The sequence below is a fragment of the Thalassophryne amazonica genome, chromosome 20 (assembly GCF_902500255.1).
Source record: "Thalassophryne amazonica chromosome 20, fThaAma1.1, whole genome shotgun sequence".
NCBI lineage: Eukaryota > Metazoa > Chordata > Actinopteri > Batrachoidiformes > Batrachoididae > Thalassophryne > Thalassophryne amazonica.
Window position 1 is genome coordinate 65,327,158 of NC_047122.1, and position 9,120 is coordinate 65,336,277.

Here is a 9,120-nt window from a genome sequence, read left to right on the forward strand (position 1 = left end):
CTAATAATAATAATAATAATAATAATAATAATAATAATAATAATGTTTATTGATGATTAAAATGTATCAAAAAGAGGATAACATTGCACTTTTTGTTTCCTAATCTATTTATTTTCTCCAAACTGAAAATCCAACTATTGGAAGGTTGACATACAGTAGTGTTCAGAATAATAGTAGTGCTATGTGACTAAAAAGATTAATCCAGGTTTTGAGTATATTTCTTATTGTTACATGGGAAACAAGGTACCAGTAGATTCAGTAGATTCTCACAAATCCAACAAGACCAAGCATTCATGATATGCACACTCTTGAGGCTATGAAATTGGGCTATTAGTAAAAAAAAGTAGAAAAGGGGGTGTTCACAATAATAGTAGCATCTGCTGTTGACGCTACAAACTCAAAACTATTATGTTCAAACTGCTTTTTTAGCAATCCTGTGAATCACTAAACTAGTATTTAGTTGTATAACCACAGTTTTTCATGATTTCTTCACATCTACGAGGCATTAATTTTGTTGGTTTGGAACCATGATTTTGCTTGTTTACTAGTGTGCTTGGGGTCATTGTCTTGTTGAAACACTCATTTCAGGGGCATGTCCTCTTCAGCATAAGGCAACATGACCTCTTCAAGTATTTTGACATATCCAAACTGATCCATGATACCTGGTATGTGATATATAGGCCCAACACCATAGTAGGAGAAACATGCCCATATCATGATGCTTGCACCACCATGCTTCACTGTCTTCACTGTGAACTGTGGCTTGAATTCAGAGTTTGGGGGTCATCTCACAACCTGTCTGTTGCCCTTTGATCGAAAAAGAACAATTTTACTCTCATCAGTCCACAAAATATTCCTCCATTTCTCTTTAGGTCAGTTGATGTGTTCTTTGGCAAATTGTAACCTCTTCTGCAGATGTCTTTTATTTAACAGAGGGACTTTGTGGGGGATTCTTGCAAATAAATTAACTTCACACAGGCGTCTTCTAACACAGCACTTACAGGTAACTCCAGACTGTCTTTGATCATCCTGGAGCTGATCAATGGGTGAGCCTTTGCCATTCTGGTTATTCTTCTATCCATTTTGATGGTTGTTTTCTTCCACGTGTCTCTGTTTATTTATTTATTTTTTGTCCATTTTAAAGCATTGGAGATCATTGTAGATGAACAGCCTATAATTTTTTGCACCTGCGTATAAGTTTTCCCCTCTCCAATCAACTTTTTAATCAGACTACGCTGTTCTTCTGAACAATGTCTTGAACGTCCCATTTTCCTCAGGCTTTCAAAGAGAAAAGCATGTTCAACAGGTGCTGACTTCATCCTTAAATAGGGGACACCTGATTCACATCTGTTTGTTCCACAAAACTGACAAACTCACTGACTGAATGCCACACTACTATTATTGTGAACACCCCCTTTTCTACTTTTTTTTTTTTACTAATAGCCCAATTTCATAGCCTTAAGAGTGTGCATATCATGAATGCTTGGTCTTGTTGGATTTGTGAGAATCTACTGAATCTACTGGTACCTTGTTTCCCATGTAACAATAAGAAATATACTCAAAACCTGGATTAATCTTTTTAGTCACATAGCACTACTATTATTCTGAACACTGCTGTATGTACACTGAAGCGACACATTCACTTGTTACTACTTATACCCACGTCCCCCTTCACTGTATATTCTGTCCTCCCTTTTTTTTTTTTTTTTTTTTTTTTTTTTGCATTGGCTGGTGCATTAATCCCTCTACAAAACCCACAATGGGACAATCCTCCAGGCTGTGGGTTCCCTTTAGTCCCAGATGCAGTTTAACATCATGCCCAGGACACAAACTAAATCCACTCTCCCTCCTGTAACAGAACAATCATCCTTCGGGAAAGTGACCTTTCCTTATCCCTAAACACCACTTAGGAAGCATCACGTAGGAAACGACAGTCCCGGCTGATTCTGACATCTCTTTCCTTCATTTTTACTTTCACACAATTAAACATGAGTAAGTGACCAGAAAAGCTCCAAATGGGCAGAGTGCTTGGTAATGGCAATGTGCTGTGTTTATGATGAATACTCCGTGATCCGTCTGTCTCTGGAGGGTAAACACATTTGACATTTGCTGTTGACCTTATCCTTTCCATTAGGCTGCTTGGTTTTCTGACAGAGATGGATAAGTGTGTTGTGTTTTTTTTTCTCATTTTGTCGTATGGAATGATGTTGGTTAACAAGGTGTCCTTGTTAGGTCAAAGCATGTTCACATTTACATGTTTCAGAGGGACCGTCGCCTTTGAGGTGAACTCATTACAAACGCAAGCTGCTGCTGTGCTGAAACCAGCTGGCTGTATGAATATGACATTTATTTTATTGTGGTGTTTTGTTTTTTAAAGAAACGCATGGCCATCATCTCGTACATGGCATTGGAATAATATTGATTTGTCCAGGTTCCACTAATTGTGGGTAAATTTCTCGTCCATCACAGGGATAAAACATTCTGATATCAGGTAAGAATTTCCTAACTTACCCAAGAAGGTTGATGTTTTCCTGATGGTCACCACACTAGAAGTACGTACTGTGGCATTCTTGTCCTATGGGTGTCACAAGCCAGAGACTCTTGGGGTCTGATCTTCAACTAGGTGCAGACTGGACCAGTCCTCAAAATAGTGGGTGTATCTTGGTAAAATTGAATTGTGCAGAGGTGGTGCACTGATATCATCCATCACAAGTAAGAATATTCAATTTAGGGTGGTCACCCATTGTCAGTTTTTGATACCCAGTTGTCTACACATTGTCTCAGGCTTTTTTTTTTTTTTTTTTTTTTTTTTGACAAATCTAAAATAGTAGGTGATATGAATGCTGCTTTGATTTTAAAGAATCAGTCTCAAATTCCTCAATTTTGGAAATTGGGCCAAAAATCAACTCTTAAACCACCAAAAGCTCTAACTGACTTCCAGTGCTGTCTTGCAGGTGAACCTCATATAAGTGCACTCACAACACACGTACGTATATCCTGCTTGCTTACATCACATCACTGACAGTCATCAGCAAAAGTGGGTTAGTGGTTGCCATCCAGGACCCCCTGCTATCTCACATCTCCCTCCATCCCCCACCCACCCACACTCTCTGAGATAGGTGACCTGTAATGTAAATGACAAAAGTTAACTTTACCATCTGACAAAATAAGAGCACAAACCCATGGGAAAATACACAACAAAAATACACAATTTTCTACAGTGGCTGTTGTGTGGTCTAATCTCCTTCTAGGTTGTAGAGGTGTTCACTTATCTCCACAGTGACATTCATGTCTCTGGGTCCTTGGCATATGACTTTGACAGATGTCTGGGAAAAGCTTAGCGAGTCACGAGGTCCATTGAAGGAGATGCTTGCAGATACGAGGAGAACAGGTAAAAAAAGCACCCAGATATTTTGGATCCCGGTGTTTCCAGTCTTACTGTATAATTGTGACACCTGGACATAAAGCAATGACACTTGGCATGAGTTACATTCAGGAGATGATATTGTGTCTAACAAATGGTTATGTACATATGAGTCATATTACTTGCATTGTGAGGGACCATCCGCAGTGACATTACGGCCATGTGGTGTGAGTCCCTGATCTTGTTCCACTATGCACTGCCCCAGTGCAAGTACCTCAGTAATTGGAAATGGCCAAGGTAAGACCCACGTATCACCTGCCTGCTGCAGATGGGCGACAACTTTCAGGAGGTGGGGATGGACTCGTCTATTTGAGTGGCCGAAAACGAGAATAACATAAGAGAAGGTGGTTCTGTAGTTTGCTGCATGCAGCACTAAGTGCATCATCCCAGACAGACCCTAAACCGATTCCCTTTAAAATCCATTTCATGAAACAATTTATTCTCCCACTAAAACGTGGTTGGCAGTTACACTTAAAAAGTGTTCCTGGATAGAAGAAAAGCAAACAAAGTTCTCCTTGATAAGGCTACGTATTTGTCAATTGGATACTCTGATAGTTAAACCATGTCTTTATTATTTTCTTTTTTGTTAGCTATGGCACAGTGTTCTGGTGGTTAAACTGAACTGTAAGTGCTTTGAGTCGAATCAGTGGCTGCCTTTGTATCTGCTGTTAATCAATTTTCACCAAACTCATTGTGAAGACTGGAATGGACCTGTTTTTTTTTTGTTTGTTTGTTTGTATTCCAAAATGTTTCTGGCCAATCCAGATTAATGGTTTGTTGTGACAGTTTACAAAGTGAATGTTAAGAAAGAAAAAAAATATATCATTTACACAATGTGCCAAAATGTACATCGTGTCCTCTTAGAGTGGGACAAAACCCATTCACAAGTAGAACAGGGTTGAACACATAATGTGAAAGTTTTCATTCAGTCTGACATGTTCAGCTGTTAGATGTGTTGGTTTGGAGGCCGGAATTTTTCAATAGTTCTCTGACATTGTAAGAGTGGATGTTTTGGGCCTTGTTGGAGGTTTATGTGTTAATGAGTGTGAGCCGCTTCGCTCTGAAATCAAAAGAACAGTTTGAATGAACTGAACAAAGCAAAAACACCTGAATGCCAAATGAAAAGAATGAAAGTAACTATGACTAACTGCAGGATGCAGCCAATCAGCTGTCACAGCGTGGCCAGGAAAAGGGAAAACCCCTAAAATGGAATCATTGTAACAATTCAATTATATTTATATATTGCAGTAAAGCAGACATCCAGTTCAATGTATGTGTGAACTTAGTTGACAGTGAAGTCAATTCTGATTTTCTTTTCTCGGTAACTAAGTTAATTAAGCTTTTCACCCCTCTGTACAGTACCAGATGTGTGTGAGTTTTGTTTTCAGTCCTACGTGTCCATGTGTGAATGTGTGCACGTGTGCATGCATTGAATTAGTAGAAAAAAGCTGATCTGTTTGCGTGTCAGTTTTGGATAAATGGCATTGTCCCAGTTTGACAGTCTGATGTTAAAGGTGGTCTGAGACGACGCCTGTGCTTTAGATAACCCTCTGCTACACCCATATTAACGTTGTTGCCTGCTGGACTAATCACCTATGTGTCTGACCTCTACCTGTTTTTTGATCAAAATCAGTCACCAGCCATGAACCCGGCTTTATTTCTGTAGACCAGTGATTTTCAACCTTTTTTGAGCCGCGGCACCCTTTTTATATTTACAAAATCCTGCGGCACACCACCAAGCAAAATAATATTATAATTCTATTACCTCTGGTTTTGCGCAAAACCCAATTATCGCAACAGAAAATCGATACAGAAAACACCGCATTTCGAAAATCCTCAAGCATTTTGTGCTCTCATCTCAAGTAGGGCTGTCATGATTAGGAATTTCTGGAGACGATTAATTGTCAGACAAATAATTGCAATTGACGAATATATTGTCTATTTTTTTTTTCGTTTTTTCCCTTCTTTATATTCTACTATTGTAGTATAATTACACAACTCTGGAAGAACGTTTGGCTTCTGTGAGTGGAGAAACTGGGAATGGTGCAACATTTTTATTTTTATCTTCATTTTACATACAGTCCCAACTTTTTCTGATTTGTGGTTGTTTCTGTTGCATTTGTTGTGAAAGTGTAGGAACACGGACCCACAACAGGGGGCGCAAATGAACGGACAATGGAGTAAGTCAAATAACAAAGCTTTACTGTTGTGAAACTCGCACAACAAACACAACAGATAACAATTTCGGGAACAAGCCGAATTCCAATGGTGTCGTGTGGGCAGGCTCGAAGGTAGGAGACATCTGTCCAAGTCGAACCGGAACCACTCGATTTCCACCGCCACCGAACCCCGGGAATACTGGAGCCGCCAAGTCCCGAACTCCCAGGTGACCACTGCCTCCGCTTGTCGGATCTGGTACTGCTGGCGAGGAACAAAAACAGTCAGAGGTGGGTGCGCTGCACCCAGCAACACGGAAGGTGGTAACACCACCTCCCCCTCTCGTCAAGTAAACACTGAAGTGCAGGAGTGTGAGTACTTATCCAACACTGTCTCCTGCTGCTCTTCTCTCTCTCTGTATAAAGGCAAAAAGTATTCAAGGTTGATATAGCCGGCTGGATACGTTACCTCCTCGGTAGAAACGATATCTCGGCAGTGTGTTGGAGATGCCGTCCTGCTGATATACCCCTCTGATGATTGCTGTCAGCTGTCTCAGGTGATGGGTGACAGCTGTTACCCTGGCTGCTCCTGTGAGGCGGCAGCGCCCTCTGGTGCCTGGAGCCCGCACTCCAGGCAGGGCGCCCTCTGGTGGTGGTGGGCCAGCAGTACCTCCTCTTCAGCGGCCCACACAACAGCATTTCTGAAATTGTTTCTCCTCATCAGTCACGTTTTGTGCTTAAACACTGCATTAAGCTCAAGATTGAACAAATAAATACCTTTGGAAAGTAACAGCTGTTAAAGTTCAGAGTTCTCACCTGCTTTTTGTGATCTGTGCATCTGAACATCACCACAGCTTCTCCATGTCAGGGTTTTTTTTTTTTTTTTTTGTGGCTCAGTTCATTCATATATTCTCATTTTTTAATATGTTTTTAAAGCTATTTGACCGTTTATTTCATCTCATGATCTCATAAATTCAGCATACGACGCACACATGGTGTGAACAGGACGGTAACGACAAAATCACACCTTTAGAGAAAGTTCAGAGAGAAGTAAAAGCAGCTTCACGTTTTGGTTTTGTTTTTTAACTTGTTCACTCGGGTTAAAATCCTCTCTGCTCCGCGCTCGCTGCGCACTGATGGTTCTCAGACTGTAACGTGTCGTGCTTCCATTCCACTCACCCCCCCCCCCCCCCCCCACACACACACACCGACAGCTCCGCATTTTAGACGGCTTTTGAAGAAGATGGCACTGTTTTAATCGGCCGTCAGCCTCCATGTTATTGTCCCGCCTTAAGACGAGAGCGAGGCTGCAGCACAATGATGTCAGATTCTGAGTCATTTTATGCTTTGTGGATAAAATAAATATTCACGGTAATCGCGAATATGAAAAATAATCGCGATTGACGAATATTGTAATAATTATGACAGCCCTAATCTCAAGTGTTTTTTTTAGACGTCTCGACACTTTTATTCACAATAATCTACCACTCTAATATTCACGGAGCGCAGAGGCTGCCTTCAGCAAACCCAGTTGTGAGCGAAAAGGCCCAAGTCTGACCACGGTGACATCAACGGAGGTCAGGCCGCCTTCCCCGCACACCTCCACAGCCAACGCGGTTTCTCCTTCCCAGAGGAGCCATGCTCCGTGAGCAGCTGAGATTCACGCTGTAGTCAGCAACCCGTAACCATGGAGACGCACAATGCTATGTGCAAGTATGTCTATTATACTATAGTACAGCGCTTTGCTACCATCTACTGGAATAAAAGAGCATTACATCATCTGCCACACTATTACAGCACATACACCCGATAATGGTGACATTTGATAATTGCCCACGGCACCCCTGACGATCGATCACGGCACCCTAGGGTGCCGCGGCACCCCGGTTGAGAATCACTGCTGTAGACAATAAACCAGTTTTGACCTCCCTTCTATTGCAATTCTCTCCACTGGGGTCCTCTTCCTAACCGTTACACCAGTGATACCACGCACAGTCGCATAAACCACACCATGGAAATACTTTGGGTCCCACACCACAACAACCCAGGCAGATATCTAGCCCATCTTCTCTTGTCAACAGTAGCCATCTACAGTAGTGTTCAGAATAATAGTAGTGCTATGTGAGTAAAAAGATTAATCCAAGTTTTGAGTATATTTCTTATTATTACATGGGAAACAAGGTACCAGTAGATTCAGTAGATTCTCACAAATCCAACAAGACCAAGCATTCATGATATGCACACTCTTAAGGCTATGAAATTGGGCTATTAGTAAAAAAAAAAAGTAGAAAAGGGGGTGTTCACAATAATAGTAGTGTGGCATTCAGTCAGTGAGTTCATCAATTTTGTGGAACAAACAGGTGTGAATCAGGTGTCCCCTATATAAGGATGAAGCCAGCACCTGTTGAACATGCTTTTCTCTTTGAAAGCCTGAGGAAAATGGGACGTTCAAGACATTGTTCAGAAGAACAGCGTAGTTTGATAAAAAGTTGATTGGAGAGGGGAAAACTTATACGCAGGTGCAAAAAATTATAGGCTGTTCATCTACAATGATCTCCAATGCTTTAAAATGGACAAAAAAACAGAGACGCGTGGAAAGAAACAGAAAACAACAATCAAAATGGATAGAAGAATAACCAGAATGGCAAAGGCTCACCCATTGATCAGCTACAGGATGATCAAAGACAGTCTGGAGTTACCTGTAAGTGTTGTGATAGTTAGAAGACGCCTGTGAGAAGCTAATTTATTTACAAGAATCCCCCGCAAAGTCCCTCTGTTAAATAAAAGACATGTGCAGAAGAGGTTACAATTTATCAAAGAACACATCAACTGGCCTAAAGCAAAATGGAGGAATATTTTTGTGGACTGATGAGAGTAAAATTGTTCTTTTGGGTCCAAGGGCCACAGACAGTTTGTGAGATGACCCCCCAAACTCTGAATTCAAGCCACAGTTCACGTGAAGCATGGTGGTGCAAGCATCATGATATGGGCATGTTTCTCCTACTATGGTGTTGGGCCTATATATCGCATACCAGGTATCATGGATCAGTTTGGATATGTCAAAATACTTGAAGAGGTCATGTTGCCTTATGCTGAAGAGGTCATGCCCTTGAAATGGGTGTTTCAACAAGACAATGACCCCAAGCACACTAGTAAACAAGCAAAATCATGGTTCCAAACCAACAAAATTAATGCCTTGCAGATGTGAAGAAATCATGTAAAACTGTGGTTATACAAGTAAATACTAGTTTAGTGATTCATGGGATTGCTTAAAAAGCAGTTTGAACATGATTGTGTGCATATCATGAATGCTTGGTCTTGTTGGATTTGTGAGAATCTACTGGTACCTTGTTTCCCATGTAACAATAAGAAATATACTCAAAACCTGGATTAATCTTTTTAGTCACATAGCACTACTATTATTCTGAACACTACTGTATCTGCCACAGCCAGATGAAATGTGGGTGTAACCTTGGCCTTCCCAAGTTGTTGGGGTCCTCAATACTGAGGTTCCTGAGTGGTAGAGCACATACAGATCAG